Raw genomic sequence first — 22,611 nt, forward strand, 5'->3', positions numbered from 1 at the left:
AGGAATCAGATCTTGGAGGATAGGGCTGAAGAGGCTGAAGGGCGATCCAGATGAAACAATGTGCGCATCCTTGGCATCCCGGAGGGAATGGAAGGCCCCAACCCCACGATATTCATTGAGACACTATTGCAGCAAGAGGTGGGTGCCGGTCGACTGTCTCAGGGTTTTGTGGTTGAGAGGGCCCACAGAACCCTCCAGAAAAGGCCACCCCCTGGCTCACACCAAAGGCCAATAATAGCGAGAATACTGAATTTTCAAGATAGAGAGCTCATACTGCGTCACTCAAGAGAGGGTGGAGAAATAAGGAGAGATAACAACAAAATAGCCATATATCCGGACTACACCCCAACGGTACAGAGAGCGAGAAACTCCTTTGTTCCCATTAAGGCTAGGCTCCGGAAACTTAACTTAAAATACATGGTTATGTACCCCTCGAGGCTCAAAGTACTATACAAGGGGAGAGCAGTCTTCCTGGAAACAACAGCGGCAGCCACCATGTGGCTGGAACATAACATGGCAGAAGGTGAGGACGCTGTGACATAAAACGCAAGATAGGGCCCGGGACGACACCGGAGCCCGGCAGCTCTTCTGGGACCAAGCCAGGTCGCCAGCTTCGAATACTTTGCAGTCAAGTTGAAATCCTTGTGATGATCGGGGGACATGCTGGGGCACCCAACCCGAGCTTCCAGGAACACCCCCGCGAGTGGACTAGGTCAGCTAGTTGTTGACCCAATTACCCACACATGAAGACCCGGACCGGTCAAGACGTTGTGGGGGCACCTGAGTGCAGCCAGTTCAGAGCAGCAGCTGGATGCAGAAGTTTGGTTTGTTATATTTTTTGGTTTTGGTTGAGAGGTCTCGCAGTCGTCAACGCAACCATTTTACGGAACCGAGGGGCACATTACATCAGGCCTGAGGGCCACTCCTATAAACATGGCAGCTGACATCAAGATACTGACATGGAATGTCTGGGGGATGGGCACCTACATGCGAAGGAACAGAATACAGTCCTTCCTGACAAGAAAACACATCTACATTGCAATGCTTCAGGAAATGCACCTCACCTCTGGACTCGACTCTCAAATCCCAGACTGGTGGGGAGGACCGGGCTTCGGAGCAACATACTTTCAGTTCGCTCGAGGAGTGCACACGTGGATAAGCAGAACCCTACCCTTCAAATTCTGGTTCATAGAGGCCGACCCCCAAGGGTAGGTACATCATACTTCGAGGGAGCATCGAACAATGAGAAGTGTGCCTAGTCAACACGTATCTCCCCAATTGCGGAACTTCTGCATACCTTGCCAAATTGCAACTGAAACTAGCGCCCTACAGAGACTGCTTCTTCATATTAGGAGGCGACTTCAATTGTGTACGGGACCTCACCCTGGACAGATCCGCTCCTCTGACGCAGTCAACCAACCAGACCTCCTCCACCCTACAGAGAGTCATAGAAGAGCTGGACCTGCTGGAGGTATGGAGAGATCTGCATCCTGAAGGTAGGGAATGTTCATACTACTTAACACCCACATGAGGTATGTATAGACTACCTGCTGATAGACAAAGCACCTTTACCCCAAATAGAATCTGCCTCCTACCTGGGCAGAACCATATCTGACCACTCTCTGCTTCTCATGATATGGAAACCAAAGAGCCCCAGGCCACCTATCCCAATGTGGCGGATGCCAACAGACGCACTAACCGACGGAGCATTCAAGGAGGAGCTCCAAGACAAAATAGTGGAATACATGGACAACAATGTGGGGAATGTGTGCAGATGGAGCACCATTTGGGAGTCCCTGAAAGTAGTAGCAAGGGGCGAGGTCATAGCCAGTGCCGTTGGAATCCGAAAGACACTTAGAAAAGAACTTGGTGCCGGTGAAGAGAAGATCAGACAACTGGAAGCCATGACTGATAAGTCTAAAGAACTCGAAGACGAACTGTCAACAAGTCTGCCAGGAAGCCTGGGCCAGACTGACCAAATTTGATTACATCGCAAAAACCACCAGGGCTCATTCAGAGGGTGACAAACCAGGTAGGCTACTCTCGTGGTTGTGTAAAAAAGAGAACCCGAAACTCCCAATTCTTGAGATCACAGACCAGTCAGGGGCCATATACACCGCACAAACAGAGGTCAATGTCGCATTCAAAAGCTTTTACTCCCACCTGTATAGTCATAATTCCATCGTACCCCAAGAAGATATTCAGGAAACACTAGAAGAGATAGGCCTCCCTACACTAGAAGAAGCCCAAAGGGACATACTTAATCAAGAACTAACAATTGACAACATACAGGAGGCGATCAAAACATTGGCCACTTGTAAAACCCGGGGGAGTGACGGGCTACCCCCAGAGTTCTACAAAGCATTCACTGCTGAACTGACTCCAACTATACACAAAGTTTTCATGGAAGCCTACGAGACAGGGGTATTGCCAAGCAGCATGAACGAGACACTCGTGATTCCTGTACCCAAACCTGGGAAACCTACAACTGAATGTGACTCCTACAGGCCAATAACTATCCTTAACTATGACATAAATATCCTCACTACCATACTTGCCAACAGACTATCAAAAGTCATTGGGACCCTATTTAACCAAGATGAGAATGGGTTTGTCCCAGGCCCTAGCACAACTGCAAATCTACGTAGTTTACAACACATTATAGCACAGACAACGGGCTTGCAAGATTCCTATGCAGTAGTCTCCCTAGACGCTATTAAAGCATTTGATTTCATATATTGGGAGTGGCTCCTAGCAACCATAAACAATTTTGCATGGGCGAACACTTCATCCGCTGGATCGAGTTCCTATACAAGAAACCGGTGGCCAGAGTCAAAACCGGAAGAACAGTGTCGGCACTATGGAACATACAGAGGGGCACCAGGCAAGGGTGTCCCCTCTCTCCGATGCTATATATCCTTGGGCTGGAACCTCTGGCAAAATATATTTTTTGATGCAGGTATAGAAATTGGGGGCTCATATCATGTGATCTCATTATACGCAGATGATGCTCTACTCTACTTAAGAGACCCACAACTTAATATACCCACAATTATGGAGGTTCTTAAAAACTTTGCCAGAGTGTCGGGGATATCATTCAATCCAGAAAAGTCATGCTTATTCCCACTGGCGCGCCTGGCCGGGACCACGAAAACATCACTTCTGGATGTAGGGATAGGCTGGGAACCGCACACATTTTGATACCTGGGCATCAATATTTGGCATACCCCTGAGCAGACACACGGGGGCAACACCCTACCGGCTGTACAAAAACTCAAGAAATCCATGAAGTTCTGGTCCGGGCTCCCACTGTCCATGATGGGCCGCGTGGCCATCACCAAAATGATAGTATTGCCACGTTTCCTGTACTTCTTCCAAAACATCCATTATTACATACCGGCCTCTTTCTTCAGGCTGCTAGGCACGCTACTTAAGGACCTGGTGTGGGGAAATTCCAGGCATAAGCTTTCCCTGGACACACTAATGCTACCCTACAAGGCGGGCGGAGTTGAACTCCCAGACCTACAGAGATACTTCCTGGCTGCCTAGCTCACCTTCGTGGCCGAATGGCTCGCAGATGAAACCACCTCGGAGACCGACCTCCTAAGTCAGTTAATAGCACCGGTGCGACTGAAAGAAATCCTTCGGGCCCGATGGAAACACTTAGCGAAGATTCCCCTGTTGATTCAACTGGGCCGCAAGGTATGGGACAGAAAACAGAAGTTGCAGAAGCCCGAAAATCCATACTCCCCAGAAACACACTTGTTGGCCGACACCTGCCCTACCAGAGGAGAACTGGCGCTCATGAGACTATGGAAAAGGTACAGCATTTACACCTGGGGGGATATGCACGATAGCAATTCCTTCCGAGAGTTCGAGACCCTGATAACAATCGAAGGACTTCCCAAAGGCCAATACCTTCGCTACCGAAAAATCAGGGAAGTGGCAAAGCAGAAATGGAAAGAATGGCCTGAGGAACCCGAAGCCAATCGGACCCTAACCCTAATGCATAACCTGGGAGACAGCTGGAAACCGACCTCCAGGATATATGCTCAGGTCACAGACAGACCAAACCCCAAAAGTGACACCCTAAAAAACTCATGGTAAATGGACTTGGGGGTAAGAATAACTGAACAGGAATCGGAGAGGATCCTACAACACCCTAGGGAAGTATCGAGAAATGCGAGATTCAGACTGATAACTAAATGTCCTCCATAGAATGTACATGACCCCCAGCAGAATCGCTAAGTTCAGCAGGCCTCCTACCCCGCTATGCCCCTGTTGCAAATCAGAGGATGCGGGAATGGCACACATGTTCTGGAGCTGCCAAAAGATACAGCATTTCTGGGCCAAAATCGAACAAGCCTGCAGAAAAGCAGGTTTGCCCGGTTACGAATGGACACCGAAGGAATGCTTGCTGGGGTCCTATCCACGGATAAGCAAAATCAGGCACAACGTCAAATTCATGGACATGGCCTGTATTCTGGCCAAAAGAGCTATCGCCATGACGTGGAAATCCCAGGCTGGCCCCCGTTACAACAAGTGGCTTAAAGAGCTGGAGCATTGGTCAGAGGCGGAAACCAAGATATGGGGTGAGGGAATATCCAAGACTGAGGAGGGTCCGAGCATGTCCTATGTAGCCTGGAAGTCCTTGCTATGGGACATGTTTCATCCATCCGACGACAAACCCCCGTGAACAAATGCGTACTTACTGACAATACTTGCACACAAGGTTGATACAGAATTCCCCTTATAGACTGATCGGCTCCACTGAGACTCTGCAATACTCCTTTGCTGCTGGCCCCAGGCCGACACTACCTCGCCCCTGAACCAGCCCCTGATGTAGAAAATATGGAACTGCGACGACCTTTGCTTGTTTGTTGTTTGATTATAGTTATGTTACTAGTTGAAAGTGTTATTTTTTCTGTCCTTTCGCCTTTTTTTTCTTTGATTGGTATATGGTACATACAACTCAGCTATTCTTTATGTATTTTGAAACGCCAATAAAAACATTTTAAAATAAATAACCAAAATGAAGGAAAGCGAATTACATAATTGCTAAAACTGGCACATGTAGACGCATTAAGACAAAAAGCAGATATGCATCCACCATATAGATATGCGGACAATAGGTAAAACTGCACTTTGACATGAAGAATGTTACCAACATAAAAAAGACATGAGAAAACATATACTCAATGTATATGCTGAAACGCAAGATGCATACAAATATACATAAAGCTTGCTTAACGCAGAAACGCAACAAGAATGAGTGGCCATTGTGGATAAGATGGACGGTGCAGTCATGTTTGAGTGAATGGGAAGCATCAAGAAACCTTGAAGGTGCAGGGGGGCCCGACTCTCTGAATAAGCAGGAAATTCAGCCCGAACAGACCAGACGATAACTACACAGCCCCTGCCAATGTTACAGTGGAAAGGGAGGTTTTAGATCAACACTCGAGAAAACAGAAGATTACAGTTCCCAAGCATGAGACACACTTCTCAAACAAGTCTCCAGTGGCCAGGATGGGTAAAGACACCCAAATTAATAAAGGTTCAAATCCTAGTAAATACTGAGCAGAATAATCCTAAATGTGGTCTCCATCCACGTGACTTAGAGATGGGGAACAATAACTATGCATTAGCTTCAGGGACAGACAGGTTGAGGCCTTCACTCCTTTTAATCTCTCAGGACAAGGATACAAGACGATACCAAGTTCAAAGTTTAACGTGGCATGTTGCCTAGAGAGTCAGAAATGGTATCCTAATTGGGAAAAGCAAAACCTTGGTACCGCTCACTCTGGCTACTATTGTTGCTCATGTGCTGATAACCTCCCAAATTGCCAAGGTTGGTGAGATCAGTTCAAACCAATCCCCATCCTCCAATAACGCAGCTTTACAATTGCTGTATCAGCCAATCTGATAAGGCAGAGATGACCTGTATTAACATGTATCAATTTAGGAGGTGTTCTCAGGTGGAGCCATCAGATAGAGTGTGACCAATGAGAAGACTAACCCCTATGGAACACATAATTAGCTTATTAGCAAAAGGAAAGAAAGGAGACGGTTTATTAACATCTTTCACAAAGTTGGCCAAAAAGTCTCCATGGTCGAAACACGACAGTTACAAGAAGTCACAAAAGATAATTCCGGAAGACAGTTTCAAGGGACTGCACTGCTGCCAAAATCAAGGAAGTCCTGTTTCCAGATATTAGCAGGTTCCACCATTCCTTCAATGTCATCTGTAGAAATTTACATAGGTGATCCAAAAAATTATTGACCTTAGGTTAGTGAAGGCTCTGCAGAATAAGATGAAATGTTGTACGTTTTCTCTAGTTTTCGGTTGTTTGCAGAATCTGCATTGAACACCTTGGATTCCAAAGCCAGATCTTGCCGAGAGGACTTCTAGAGTAGAGGTCAGATTGAATCAGATCCTTATAAATTGGTTTCTGAAGTAGATGTTCGGGCACTTCCTCAGGTAGGTAGGGATTGATCCGTAGGCCCTCACTTCGTTTTTCAGATGAATGTTCAAGTTGTCTCTATTTCATTTGTCTATGGTGGCTATCCAGTCCGCTCTCCACAAGCTAGTTTTCACTTTGTTTGGGTTCATACATAGGTCCTCCTCAGAGACTACAAGATTTCCCAACAGTGACTCACATTTGACACGCTATCAGACCCCCCCCAAACAATTCCTTTCCTAGTAGGTCTAGGAGCAAGGGAGGTTTGTTCTCACCAGACCACCTGTCTTGGTATGGATGTTGGTAACCCCAAAACTTTCTTCCAGAACAATCCCTCAACCTTAGGTCACAAGGAGCAACGGATGGAAAACATGTCCTCCATTCCAAAGGTTAAAATAGGTATCACTTTCATTTTATAGAAATCCAACAGAGGTGTCGGGGAGAATCGACAGAATTTCTTACAGAGCAGCCTTGCTTGATTCGCCAATGCCTTTGCTTTTACTTTGATGGCTGTTTCTGGGTTTGTTTCAGCCATGCTCATGTTTATCTCTGCTCCCAGATACTTAAAGGAATCAACAAGTTCGACCTGTGAGCACCCAAGTTCCATCTGGACTGCCGTTTTTGCTTTAGATTGGGAATAAAGACCCTCATTTTGTTCATGGATATGTTAACCGCTAGTTTGTTCTTTTGAATGTATTCTCCCAGTTTCTCCAGCTGTCGTTGAAGTCCAATTATCATCTGGTCCATTAGGACTAAGTCATCAGTGTATAGTAAATGACCTATGGGGGAGTGACGTAGCTTAGGGGGAAAGCATCTTGCCTGCATAAGTGTTTCTGCTATGTCCGAGATATATACTTTGAACAGTGTAAGGGTTATGGGGCAACCCTGTTTAAGCCCCCTTTAGGTGTAGATTTCATCTTAAGGGAGACCACCTCTATTCAGCCTTACTCTAAGGCTGGTTCCAGAATGCAGTTCCTGCAGCTGTTCGAGGAGGTCCTTCGGGCATCTCCATGTTGACAATTTCTCCCGTAGCCTCGGGTGGCTTGCACTGTCAAATGCTTGAACAAGATCCACGAATGCCACAAACGTTTTTCCTTTCCCAGCCAAAGCTCTGATTTTCAACAAGTTGAGTATGGCAATATTTGGTCTGGTTCCCAAGACCTTGACGAAGCCAGACTGAAAGAGGTTGGTTCGGCCCGCCGATATGGACCATGAGTTAAGGCATTTCAGTAGACATGACCCGTACATCTTCCCCGTCACATCCAGAAGGGCAATAGGGCAATATCTCTTTGGGTTGTCCTGTACTGGAGGGCGGAGTGACCTCTGGACGGGCCCATGAGATTCAGAGCACGCCCTCCGGCACCTTAAAACGAGATAGCTGCACCTGAGGAGGATGGGGGGCAGAATACTCTTACTCCGACACCAATGAATAAGGACAAGTCAATGGTTTGGCAAAGGGAAGTCCGTTTAATGACAAGTGCAAAAAAACGGGGAAACAAATGGAAATCATCAATGATGCGATCGCCTGTCTCGCTTCAACTTCCAACTTCTTCATGCAATCAGTAACTTTTATAGCGAATTCTCGTCATCATTGATGTCTAAAACTCCTAAGTTTGACATGCAATTCTATTGGTTGGAAAAGGTAACTTAAGTATAGGTGCTATATCTGTATATGGTAACAATGCGTGAGGATTGGATGACTCTTATCGGATGGGCGTCTACGCCCATCCCTCTACATCACTCGTGATAGACGTCACTATAACTACGACGTCTAATTTGCTCTACAAGCTATAGGACCCTAGATTCTTTGGTCCATTGTGATTGGGGTTACACCCCTAAGCATAAATCTCCACTTTAATTAGCAGCATGCAGAATGGACACCCAGGTGCCTTGTTCCCAAGATTCACCCTGCCTCCCTTCCTTCAATCAGTACTTTAGGGATATGTGTCAATTAGTTGGTTAAGGATGGCCTCGAAACTGTAGCTTCCTATCAAGAAAAGTTATGGCAACCTCGGGTTCTGGGTGACATCAGACGTTAGTGCCTCTTTGTGCTTGGCTGGTCACGTGTCCGTTCACCGTGAATCTACTTCATTCTCCTTCTTTTCGTGTATTTGATTCTTTGTTCAGCCTCGCCACCTGCCTGGGGCCTCCTTATCTCGACCTTGACTAGCTGGCTTCAACGCTCTTAAGTTTCGAGTCTTCGGAGTTGCCACTCTCCTCCCTTCCTTCGAGTTGACCTCGAATTCCCAAGCATGAGCTACTTCTTGCTGAGTTTCGATTCCGCTCTTCCCTTCTGGCTTTAGCTGGAATATAAATCTTGGCCTTGTTGGCCCCTTGCAGCCTGGGATTAATTCTGCTTTTACAAAATGGAGCCGCACTTGTATAGTGTGCTTCGTTGAGGTAGACATATAGTTGGCGCTTGCTGCTTTATTCTTCTACTAAGCATTGCAAGCAGTACCGTTTCCTTGGCTTCTTGCGTTCCAGGCCTATTTACATGCTTTTAGTTAGTTGCGTCTTTTCATCTCACTTCATGACTACGTTTCTTTATATCAACATCGTTACTTCTTACACGTCCATTACATCGTTATTCTTTACATTTCGCCCTTGTGTGTCAGTTTTCATTCGTTGTTTATGTTCATTTGTACATCTGTATGGGTTCTCTTGTTGTCATCATTTGCCCTCCATTAAGGCTCTTTGGGTCTCTTCAGGGACAGTTTGTAAGTAGTCTTCATTTCATGTCAGTTGCTGGTACAGTTGTCTCAGTGGGTACCGAGCTGCCCATGGATGTCTGGTTATAGGCACTTCGACAGGTATTGAATTTCTGATGGGCACTGGGTAGAGGCCAAAAATTGCACTCTGTTGGTTCATTTGTTCTTCGTACGTCACATACCTTGGCGAGTATGTACCTGGTACCTCGAAATGGGGGCTGAGGTGCAGGCCATGTCTGGGACCTCCTCTACACCCACCCCGCTGGTCGGTTCATCGACCACTTCTGCATTCTCCTTTGGGTTTGTCTAATTTGGCTCTTTTGCTTCTTGTTCATCGTCTTCTGGGTTTGTGCACGATGGTGTGAACATACGCATCCTTGGAGTCCATATTTTTATCACTCCTTTCAAACTTCCTGCTGTCTTAACATGTTCGTCTTTGTTCCAGGTCATAAGCTGACATTGTCCATTTGGGCTGAAATAAATCCACTTTCCTTCATACCTTCATCGTTTTCTGGGATACACAAACTTTGTTCCTTCTGGCGCAAATTCGCTAGCCCTCACACACTCTCTAATTTCTTCATCAGTCAGGTCTCTGGGCTTCCATCCTGGCTTGGCATCTATCATGATCTTCATTCCAATGGCTTTCTTCGCAGTCCTCTGGCATTGTGTGACAATTATCTTGAAAACACAGAATCCTAGTAGTATCATCATTAGCAGGGCTCCCAAAATGTTGAATGTGTCTGCCATCCATTGTGGGACCCATAGAAATAGTGTTCCAAACCAGCTGTCATCATCAACTTCGTCGGTTTCCTTGATCATCTGGTTCTGCAGGTTTGTCAGCATACTTATGGCTTCTGTTAGGTTTCCATTTTATTCATCATGCAAAGGTATAAACGTGCAACGCAATTCTCTGATTTTTGCGCAAACACTTCCATCCATCGCAGTGAACATGTCAAGTACAAATCTGTTCTGGAGGGTCATCAATCGGATTGCTCTTAATTCTTCTTTGATTGCGTTGAATCCTTTTATGGTTGTGTTGATGCTCTGCAATAACTCCCATCTGGTTATCTGCAACCATTTCGTATTTACTCCAACTTGGATGTGTAGCAAGCGTATTGTTGTGAATACTGATGAGGTGAATCTAAACAGCCTGTGTTCGTATGGTATTGCATAAAATGCTTCTTCTGATTTGGCAGAAAAGTAATTCTCTCTCTTCATTCTGGATACAAGTTCCACAGACCTCCTCTTCCTCATGTGGGTGTCTGCCTTTGGGAAGCTGTCAATGCTCAGGTCACTTTTTGGGATCACTAGTGCAGGAACGTGGACGTTCACTATCGTGCATATACCTCCCCAGTTTTCTGGCAACCTTATGTATGCTTTGGATCCACATGCCCAGTAATGATCCATAATTACTGCGGTTCCGTGAGTCATACCTGGAGCTTCAAAGATGCGTCCGCAGTTCTGATTCTCTCCCATCTTCCTCGTGCCATTGTTTCTAAAGCACAATTTTGGGCTTTCCAGTGGCACTATCTGCAGGGGTCCTCCTCTGTCTTCGACCCATGTTAATAACTTCACCAACTTTGGCCATAGAGGTTTGCACAGTTTTTGTGAGTTTTCTATTGCTTCCTTGCAGGCTCCAATGACCATCCATGCTCGGCATATCACTACTCCTTCTTCCCATCCGTTTGGAGAAAGCACTGTTCCCCAAATCTGCATCTGGCCTCTATTTTTTCAAATTTGAGCTTCTCCTGTGGTTTTCCTTGGACGTTCAGTCTTGGGTTTATTTCCCATCTTGTTCCTGCTCCTTGCGCTTCTGGCTTTGCATACCTGATCACGTGATTCCTGGTATGGGCTCTGTTTCTTGTCTTAATGTCCTGGACATAGTCATCTTCATCCGGGTATGCTGTTTCTGTTGCCCATATCAGTGAAGCATCTCTTCCCATGAACTGTCCTCTAGTGTTGCACATTGCTACATGTGACAAACAGTGCGCTGTCCGGATGTCGATTTCTACAGCCAGAAAGATCTTGGATTTTCCCATGCTGTATGGTAGAAGTGCACAGACGTACCATTCTCCTTCCGATTTTCTTCTTCCGACCAATTTCATGTGTTGGTACCAAATGTTATTTCCTAGATGTGCTGTGCTGTACAGGTAATCGTTTAGATCATTGCTATCTTCGTGTGAGCTTCTCTTGCTTCTCAGTGTCTTTTTGTAGTTGGCTATAACTATGTCTCTAAATGCATCTGTGTGACTTTTCCTTGCTGGAGGATTCTCGGACATGCTTGTCGGTGAAGCAGGTTTCCTTATTTGAGGTTCTGCAGCCATTGACACTTGCCCTTGTTCGTGTGCATTCAGTGTGTGTGTGTGCATGTCGTGGTCAGTGCTGTATTTTCATTCATTCCGTGCTGACCCTGTCTCCAGCTTTTTTCTTCATTCGTTCCCTCGTGTGTATGACTCACTGCTAATTACATTCAATTTTAGTTCATTTACCTTATCATTAGATTTTCTTGGAACCGGAATGACTATATAGGGCCTGGGTGCTTTCGTGGGATTCATGCGTACATTATCTGGTGGGTACACTGAAATTGGAGCGCTTCGTGCACCAATAAAGAATGCAGTTCTGATTGTTAGTGACAGAAAAACAGTAATCATAACTATGCATATACACATGATCGTGCGACACGACAATTTGCAACATTTTCTTCCAGGGAAGTGGGGGCACCCCTCTGTTTGAGGGAGGATCAAGTTACTGTTTTGGGCCCCCATTTCAATCATAGTAGCTTGATAAAGGTTCGTACTTTTCACTTACTCCATTATTGTCTCTCAGAAAGTTTGTAACATAAAGTGTTTTGTGCTTAGTAAGTGTCCCCCTCTTGCGGGTGACGATTGTCTCGGATTACAGGATGCAGTTCTCCTACCAGACTATGGGAAAAGATTAGACTAACATCTTTGGTGAGGTACTTTCATTATGCATATTCAAAATAGGTCAATTCCCAGTCCACCCCCCAAATTTGCTTCAGTCCTGAAGACATGTTGGATACTGTTCAATGCGAAGAATGGAAAGATGGTAGTTAATCAAAATCAAAAATAAAAATAAAAATAAAAATAAAGAAAAGAAGACGGCAAAGTTCTCGTCTCGACTCTCTCGATCTGTCCCTCGGCGGAAAGATGAAGAACTGTGTCTTTGCCTCCTGGATCTGTCCCTCGGCGGAAAAATGAAGGACTGTGCCTCTGTCTCCTGGATCTGTCCCTCAGCAGAAAGATGAAGAACTGCCTGGGTTTCGATCTGTCCCTCGGCGGAAGGTTTCACTGGAATCTTCATAGATACTCTCGTTGAAAGTTGGTCAGCTCCACTTGAAGCATGATTCCATGGAGGAGAGTTCCCATGTAAGCAACATTAGCTGGATCTCTGATGAAGGTGATGACGTCAACCTCGGCAGGTCTCCCCACCATTTCTGGATAGTCCGAGACTAGACGGAATAGGACATTATGTGCCAGGCGGCTGTCCTCGGCGTGAACAGTCTTTACACTTTCATGCTGCATGGATTGCCACTACGCAGTTGAGCTTGGTCCACAGCTGGTTCAAATGTTCAGTGTTTCTTGGGTCTCTGATGTATGAAAGCGTATCCGTGGTTCTCCCGACGAGTCCTGGGCATTCCTCTATGATACGAAAGAAAAGTGTGTATGTGAGTTCATCGAGGATCACTTGTGGTGGAAGCATTTGTGTCCTTATCACCGTACTCGGGCAGTACAATGAAGGCTTCCGCGATGACAGTCAGTAGTTGCCGGATTACTTTCTTGTTGGCAGGATCTTGAATAAAGTCTGTGACGCTGGTTACTCTCCCTACAAGTGATGTATATGTCTCTAGTACCAACTCGAAACAGGACAGTACATCCCGTGTGGTATTTCTGCTGGGGGATACCATAAGTTCTGTAAACAAAGTCTTGGTGCTGGTTGCTTCTGGTTACTGTGTTACGTTCTAAATGAACGGTTCTTGTTACAGTCTATCCGAGTCTTGTCTTCCAATAATGCTTCAGTATGGTTTGATTCAGAGTTCCTATTATCAGTATGTTGTGGCTTAGATTTGCAATTTTCTTCTTCACCCTGCAACTATAATGCACAGAGTGTTTGTTATGTCCTTATCCCCCTTTGCTTAGAGGAACTGTCCAGTTTTAAGCCACAACTTGCTAAGGGGTTCCTTTTTTCTTGGCTTTTGATGATCATGCGTCCTTCTTCCTCGTCATGGATCTTGTCTGCACGTGCTGATGTTCTTCCCCGTTGTCTGTGATTTCGTCGTGGTGGGGTGCAGCTAAAGGGATCTCACCAATATAGGGTTTGATGTCATTAAAGAAGATCCTCCCTTGCCTGCCATGCAGTTTGACGGCTGACGGAGTGCAGTCCTCTACGATTAAAAGGCTTTTGAATCTTGGCTCGTCCCACCTTTTTCTCGTTTGGTTCTTTACCAACACAGCTTCACCAGGGAAGATGATTGGCACACATAGACCTTGAACTGCGTCTGTTTCAGCACCTCCTGCTGTATCTTGTGCTGTGCTGCACCCCTTGCGTTGTCGCTGTACTTGGTCTGAAACGATAAGAAGGCTTGATGTCATGCAGTTCAAGTACTCTGACAATTCGGTTCCCAGGACCTCTCGGGTTGACTGGGCATCACATAGCTCTATTTCGAGGGGTAAAGGGGGGTCCTCATTCTTCTTCCTGTAACTATCTCGTGTGGCGTAAGATGATGGTCAGAACCTGATTGGTTCCGAAGTGCATACAAAGCCAGTGGTAGACAGTGCAGCCATCCCTTCTTTAGAGTAAGCTTCAACTTGGCTATCCTTTCCTTTAACAAGCCGTTGAGCCTCTCACAAACCCCATTACCTTCTGGATGATACGCCGACGAGACCTTGTGCTTTATACCAAGCAACAAGCTCATCTAGGGAACACTTCCCTCACCAGAAATTTGGCATCACAGGTTGAGTCTGGGTGTGTACAGGGACCTGCCTCTATCCATCTAGAGAATGGACTCACCACTACAATTAAGTACCTGTACCCGTTACACACTTAAATCATGTCGACATAATCGATATGTAAGTGCTGAAAAAGCCCATTTGGCCGTGGGATGACTCCTCTCACTACTTTTAATGTGTGCCCAGTGGTGAATTGCTGGCAGATTATGCAGTTCACCATGAAGAATGCAACATGCTCTGCGAGCGTTGCAGCAAGAGTTTCTTTTGACATGTGGATTGGGTAATGCAAATGTTCTAATGCTATTTTTAGTAGGCCTACAGGCATTACTGGTTTACCAGTGCTGTCTTGCCACCACAACCCATCTCAGGGGTTTAAAGAACACCCTTGATGCTTCCACAGGTTCTTTTCGTTCTGCGGTGCCTCCCCTTGAAGCTCCATCAGTTGCGTCTGCCCCATATTACTATAGGCTTCTGGTGTGGCTCGAGCTACCATCATTCGTTCATGGGTGCATGCCACTTCCACTTCCATGATCGTTTCACTCTTGGATGCTATACGTTTGGCTTCTGTATCTGCCGCGTGATTTCCGCGTGACACAAAATCTGACCCGTGGGTATGGGCGGCGCATTTCACGACCGCTATGCCCACTGGGAGCTGTAGTGCCTTTATCAGCCTGTCCAATAAGGCTGCGTGCTGCACTGGTGTGCCGTCTGCTCGGAGGTAGCCCCTCCTTTTCCAGCACGCAAGCCCTGCGTGCACTGTGGACGTCACATAGGCGGAGTCACTGTACACCGTTACTTCCTGATCTGCATGATTCTCAATGGCGAGTATCAACGCCAATACTTCTGCAGCCTGCGCTGAATAATGAGATGGTATTCGTGCACTGACAAGTATTTGAAATACTCTGTTTGCTATGTGTTTCATTACGGCAACGCCTGTATATCTTTGTCCGTCTTCTTGGTCGATTCTCGGAAAACCGTCAATGAAAACTACCTCACCACCCACCAGGGCATTTTCTTTCACCCTGGGGATTTCATCATAGAACTCTTCATAGTTTGCGCAGTCACGTTTCTGCTCTCCTTCAGTGACTGGATCAGCTATGAAGGTGGCTGGGTTTATGGTTTTGCATCAAACTATTTTGATCGATATATTAGATATAATCACTTCATAGGCAGAAGCCCTCTGTGATGTCACTGTGCCATTTGGTTCCTCTAGAATGGCGAATAAGGAGTGCTCAACGTATAACGTCATGGAACAGCCCATTACAATGGTTGTTGCCTTCTCTATGGCGAACGCTGCGGCAGCTAAACTTTGTTTGCATGGGAACTGGCCTCTCATGACTGGGTCCAGATTTCCACTGTAATACACCAGGGGCTTGTACCCCAATGAGGTTTTTTGGGTGAGCACTGCCATCATAAAGTTGCCATCTGTGTGCGAGAACAGGTAGAATTCCTCTGCATAATTAGGAATTCCGAGAACTGGAGCAGTACAAATCGCTTTCCTGAGTTCTGTAAATCCTTTGTCCATCGCCTCGGTACATTCAATTTTTTGCTTTGTCGCCTGCGCCTTCTTTAGGGCCTGGAGTAAGGGCTTGGTATACGAGCTATAGTCGAAAACCCATGCTCTAACATAATTGCACAGGCCTAGGAAGCTCTGCATTTGCTTTATCGTGAGTGGCTTAGCCGTATTCATGATAGCTTCAGCCCTTTCTGGGGTCACCTTTTTTCCTTCATGCAAAATTAACTGGCCTATGTACAGCACCTCTTGTTGACAGTATTGTAGCTTTTCCTTGTCAACTTTATATCCTTTCTCGGCCAGTGTAGTCAAAAGCTGGATAGGGTCGCACCTGCATTGCTCTTCAGTGGTGCTGCAGATCAGAATGTCATCCACATACTGCAAAACAACACTGTCTACTGCAATATTGCTTAGGTCCATTTGCAGGAATCTATTGAAGATAGACGGGGATTCGCAATACTTCTGTGGCAACCTCATGCTTTTCAGATGCATTTGTCTGAAAGTGAATGACGTCAGATCGTGTGAGTCACGGTGCAACGGGATTGAGAAAAAAGCATTTTTCAAGTCAATCACGTGAAATATTTTGCTTCGATCGGTATGTTACACAGGATCGTAGATGGATTAGGGACTAGAGGGAACTCGGCTTCGACAACATTGTTTAGTGCTCTTAAATCCTGGATCAAACACCAATACCCACCTTTTGATTTCTTGACAGGGTAAATCACCCTATTGCAAGGTGATTCTGACATCACTTGGATGCCCTGATCCATCTTTCGGAAATTGTCTTCGCGATCCCTTCATCCGCTTCCCTGGACATGGGATATTGTTGCACCCTTGGTAAAATTGCTCCTGGTTTCAGTTTAATTTTCGCTTCTCCTGCCCCTTTCAGGAGGCCTACGTCATAGGGTCCTGTAGTCCATACTGAGACAGGCACCTGGGCCATGTCTTCATCAAAGTATGTAGGACGGATCAGTGCTAACATCATTCTCTGTGGCACTTCTCGTTTGATCATATTGACCCAAAATATGAGACTTACTTCCACCCTTGTCTCTTGTAAGTCACGGTGTTCTTCGAACAAATAGTCATCGGTGACATCAGTCACTCGATATCATTCTTCAATGGCGATAACCGCACACCATTGTCTGCCTTCGTTGTCGAACCCTTCGACCCATGCTACTTTCCCTAGTACTGATGCAATATGTATCGTTAAGGGAAATACTCATCCCTCTTCTCCATGCATAGGTATTCTCGGTCTGAATAGAAACTCATCAGGGGTTCTCATGGTCCCATCTGCAAGACCTGGCAACCCTGCCATAAGCATGTGCATGCCATATGCGAAGACTTCTGGTTCTAATGGTATAGCTCTCATAGCTATGCGTCCGGAATATGCTCTGATCATTTTGCACATGTTAGAATAATGCATTCCTGGAGTGGAGCATACAATGCCCTTCTCCGTGAAAGATATTGTCATATTCAATTTTGTCATTAAGTCTCGACCCAAAATGTTCACTGGGGTCTGATGTGAATATAATAATGGCACATTCATCTCGCACTCTCCTACAGAGACTGGGAGTGCGTCTGTAAAGGGAACTCTACTGTGAGCTCCTGTAAAACTCTGTGTATCTATGGCCTGGCGGGACAAGGAAAACTTGCCTTCTTGTATGCACGAGCGTGTCGCACCCGTGTCAACTAGGAAGGAATATTCTTTTCTCCCTATGATGACATTCACCCTAGGTTCCCTGTTAGGGTCTGGTGTCACTGATAGAATACAACACATCAGAGTTCCCAGTGAGCTGTCCTAGTTCATATATAAGTTCGGTCCACTGTATATATGTGGATTTTCTCCATTTGCAGGGTTGCCTCCCTTTCTGGAGTTTGCGCCCTGAGACACATGTGGTGGTGCCTGTTCGGGTTGCCCTTGTGGCAGATTCCCCATGTTCGAGGGTTGAACCCCTTGTTGCACACCTTGCTGCTGCACTGTGGTGGGATACCAAGCAGATTCACTGTGCTGGCTCCCATTCCTTGACCATTTTGCCATGTGCCTTGGCTTCTGCACGCACGTGCCACATGTGCTGTTATTCCACACAGCCAACACACTGGCAGTGGTCGGGCTATCTGTCCATTTGACATATCTGGACTGCCCATCTGTAGGTTTTTAAAGTCTCCTTGATTATTCTGGAAACCTACCTGATTACCATCCGCTTCCTCTAAATCCCCTTCCCCTCGGGTAAAATCCCACGTTACCATGGTTGTTCTGCGGCGAGTTAGTCGCCTGTTGTACATTCGATTCAGCTGGGCTTGTCAGCATGGCTCCTTCGCGAACATATTTTGATACTTTCTTTTGCACCAGCTTCGCTTCCTCACCCTTACGAGTTGCCTCCTTTTTCCGATTCTTTTCTTGCAACAGTCTACAGTAATGTGCAATAGTGAACTGTATTTCTGCCCATGGTTTAGCTTCTACTCCTACCAATTTCTTGAGCTGTTTCTGCACCGGTTCTGGCAACCCTTGGCACAATATATGGTAGAATACAGGGATAGATTTCGTCCAAGATGCATGCGTTTCGAGCAACCACGCATGCATCTTGGAAATTCTGGATATAAATCAATGGGTCTTCTGACTCCTTCATTTTTCGAGTCATTATAGCTCCCATATCGGAAGTGTCTGGCTACAGCACTCATAGCGCTTTCCACACTGCGGCTCTACAGTTATTAAATGGTACTCTGTCATGGGTAGTGTTAATTATGGTTACACCAGGGTATCCTGCTCGTTTCCACACATTGTCTGCTCTCTCACCAAGTATGGCGATCAGGAGACCCTTAATATCCCCTATAGCTAACGTGACGCCCCCTGTCATTTTTTCTAACTCCTGTATCCACTTCCCGGCTCCCGATGTCAGCATTGCAAGCTTGTTTTTCAGGTTCTCTCGATCCATGTGTAGCCAGGGAATATTTTGTGGTCTTTCTCTCCCTTTTTCTAGTAGCAGAAATTGGAATGAGCAGTCTTCCTTCTCTTTCCCCGTGGCTCTCCTGTCTATCGCTGGGGTAACATTCCTGCATTGCCGTCTACCTGGCAATGTCTTCAATCTGTCTACATAGGCGGGTGCTGACACCCCTCTCTGACCGTGGGATGTTCTCACAAGTCGGTCAGGCTGCGCGGCAGACTCTGATGTCCTGGGTGCAGACTCGCTAACGTCTGACCATCGTACCCCTTTATCCCTTGGGAGCCGCTTTTTGCACCGTCTCCCATCTTCATTAGTCTCGTCCTCCATTTCCCCTCCGGAGTCAGACATTGATAGTTTCGAATTCACACAACTTCTTGCATCTTCATCGTTCTTACTAATTTCTAGCCTGTCCAGGGGCAATCTCCCGCTCCCACTACTTCGGGTGACATCCTCTATATCATATAACTGAGTGCTCTCCAAGCGCTCGTCTTCCCTTTCCCCGTGGGATATTAGTTCCAACCCCATTTCATCATATATTTTATCGATTGTTTCCCTGATGCTTCTGGTGTCGAAGTCATTTTCGATATCTGCCCTACTCGAGCCTGGTACTGAGTCGTGCGCAGGAAAGAATTCTTCGATATCTTCCCATTCTACAACAGGATTAGGTTTTTTAACTTTCCGCTTCAAATATTCGAGATCGCGTGCCCTCTGTCTATGCTTACGTTCCGAATCATCATCAACTTCCTTGCGCTTCCTTGCCTCTTCTCTGCCCTTATCTTCTTCCCTTCTTCTTTCATTTCTACGTTCATTTACCCTTCTAGCTTCCTCATCCTTTCGCCTCTTCATCCTTTTTTCACGTACTCGTTGCTCTTCTCCTAAACTTTGCTGATTCTGTCTGTACTGTTCATAGGCTGCCTTCCGTTTGCGAACGAGCTGTTTTTCTTGCTCTTCGCGATATAACTGTTCTCACCTCAGCCTATCTTTCCTTTTTATCCTTTCGACCTTATTTCCTTCTCCTTTTCTTTATCCCTTCTTTGCGTCTCATCAGACTTCTCTCTCGGTCTCACATCATCACTTCCCTTACCATCGAGTTTCAACAATATCTTTCCTCCCATCCATTTGTCTTTTGCGAATGCTATCTCATCCGTTCTGTCTTCACTTCCTTTCCACTTCTTTCCTTCTCTCTCTTTATCGAGAAGTGCACCAATCTGTCCCTGGTCCTTTCTTTCATTATTGCGTCTCTCCTTGTCCCTCGGGACTGCAGAGGTAAGATTAATTTCCTGATCCTTCTCCTTGATTTCGTCACTACTGTACGTAGGTGACTCATACGCAGGGTTGCTATACCCGGTGGCTGCCTTAAGCTCTCTTAACGGGTAGAGTCCCTCTGACTTACTTCCCTTGATCTCTGGCTCAGGCAGGGCTGGTGGCACGGTAGATGTCTCACCCCCCTCCGTGTATACGTTTAATATCCAATCTGCGGGAGGTTGTTCCTCCTTTGACTGTTCGAACATTTTCCAAAGTTCCAGAACAGCAAGGCGTTTCTCTAGTTTCTTGCCTGTATATGTGGCATGTAGATAAGTCGTCATATGCTGTAAGAATACTTTAGATAAGGACCCATTCCGTGGCCACGGCATAAACATCTTGTGGGCGGTACCCTTAACCCACTCAGTGCTGTATTTTTTAAGCTTGGGTACATGTTTAGGCCACTGCTTGCATAAGTGGGCGAGTGGTGTAATATCCTCCATGCTTGAATTCTATTTCCAACAATATTTTCATGCGATTTCAAACATCCAACCATATGAGCGAGCACCAGATACACAAGCTCCAATCCATTCTTTTCCACCAAAATTCTATATCATCAATTTACTCAAAAACATTAATCTATGTACGATTCCCTCTTAGTTACAGAATCGCGTAAAATCCAAACTTAATTTCAAACAATCAGTGATACAGTTCTTTACATTTGACATATAAGAGAACATGCATGACAGACACTTGACAGACCGGACAGACACCAGCTGGACACATATATCTCTGCCTTCTCTCTCGGTCTCACATCATCACTTCCCTTACCATCGAGTTTCAACAATATATTTTATCCCATCCATTTGTCTTTTGCGAATTCTATCTCATCCGTTCTCTCTTCACTTCCTTTCCACTTCTTTCCTTCTCTCTCTTTATGAAGAGGTGCACCAATCTGTTCCTGGTCCTTTCTTTCATTATCGCGTCTCTCCTTGTCCCTCGGGACTGCAGAGGTAAGATTAATTTCCTGATCCTTCCCCTTGATTTCGTCACTACTGTACGTAGGTGACTCATACGCAGGGTTGTTATACCCGGTGGCTGCCTTAAGCTCTCTTAACGGGTAGAGTCCCTCTGACTTACTTCCCTTGATCTCTGGCTCAGGCAGGGCTGGTGGCACGGTAGATGTCTCACCCCCCTCCGTGTATACGTTTAATATCCAATCTGGGGGAGGTTGTTCCTCCTTTGACTGTTCGAACATTTTCCAAAGTTCCAGAACAGCAAGGCGTTTCTCTAGTTTCTTGCCTGTATATGTGGCATGTAGATAAGTCGTCATATGCTGTAAGAATACTTTAGATAAGGACCCATTCCATGGCCATGGCATAAACATCTTGTGGGCGGTACCCTTAACCCACTCAGTGCTGTATTTTTTAAGCTTGGGTACATGTTTAGGCAATTGCTTGCATAAGTGGGCGAGTGGTGTAATATCCTCCATGCTTGAATTCTATTTCCAACAATATTTTCATGCAATTTCAAACATCCAACCATAGGAGCCAGCACCAGATACACAAGCTCCAATCCAATCTTTTCCGCCAAAATTCTATATCATCAATTTACTCAAAAACATCAATCTATGTGTGATTCCCTCTTAGTTACAGAATCGCGTAAAATCCAAACTTAATTTCAAACAATCAGTGATACAGTTCTTTACATTTGACATATAAGAGAACACGCATGACAGACACTTGACAGACCGGACAGACATCAGCTGGACACATATATCTCTGCCTTCTAATCACTACCCCGACATGGAGTTTAAACGAACCCCGTTTTGCGACGTCTTTAATCGTCGCAGTAGCGTATCGTCCCCTATTATGTGGGCTCTGAGTTCACGTTTCTTCTGACCGCTATATTAAAGCACAGGAACAAGGCGAATCCTCTTACTTTTTTATCTCAGGTGTCCTTCCTGGTATTCTCTGCTTTTTCTCTTGGGTGCCCTCCCAGTAACCACTGTTTTTCTCTCGGGTGTCCTCCCAGTGACCACTGTTTTCGCTCAGGTGTCCTCCCGATAACCACTTTTTCTCTAATATACTCGAGTCATTCTCCCCTTATATATATACAGTCTTCTATACTTCTGACTATTTTATTTTCCGCCACCCTCCGTTACCTTTTCCCTTACTTGTTGTAATGCCTACACAACTTTTGCCAAAGTGCTGAGTCTTTTTCATTCACTCACCGCTCGCATGGTTCCTCTCTGGATCTTCGGGATCACCTGCCCCTCCGTTGCTGCCTCTCCGGTCTTTTCGTCCGATCGGCTACCCGTAGGAATGAGAAGGGTTATGCTCTGTAAGGCAGGTTCCTTCAGACCCACTGCAGATTTTATGGACTTATACTATCATTGTCCACAGAAAGATTCTCAGTCTAATCAGCCGAATGGCGACGAACTTGTGATATTGCCAAAAACATAGAGTTACTTTGTGCTGTCGGTCAATAGGTGTCTTATCAATAGTTAATCAATACTCGATGGTCAGTAAACCATCCTCTGCTACCAAGTGTACTGGAGGGCGGAGTGACCTCTGAACGGGCTCATGAGATTCAGAGCACGCCCTCCGGCACCTTAAAACGTGATAGCTGCACCTGAGGAGGATGTGGTGCAGGATACTCTTACTCCGACACCATTCAATAAGGACAAGTCAACGGTTTGGCAAAGGGAAGTCCGTTTAATGACAAGTACAAAAACCAGGGAAACAAATGGAAATCATCAATGATGCGATCGCCTGCCTC

Source organism: Ambystoma mexicanum, chromosome 8 (genome assembly GCF_040938575.1).
Source record: "Ambystoma mexicanum isolate Mex_15411 chromosome 8, UKY_AmexF1_1, whole genome shotgun sequence".
Lineage (NCBI taxonomy): Eukaryota > Metazoa > Chordata > Amphibia > Caudata > Ambystomatidae > Ambystoma > Ambystoma mexicanum.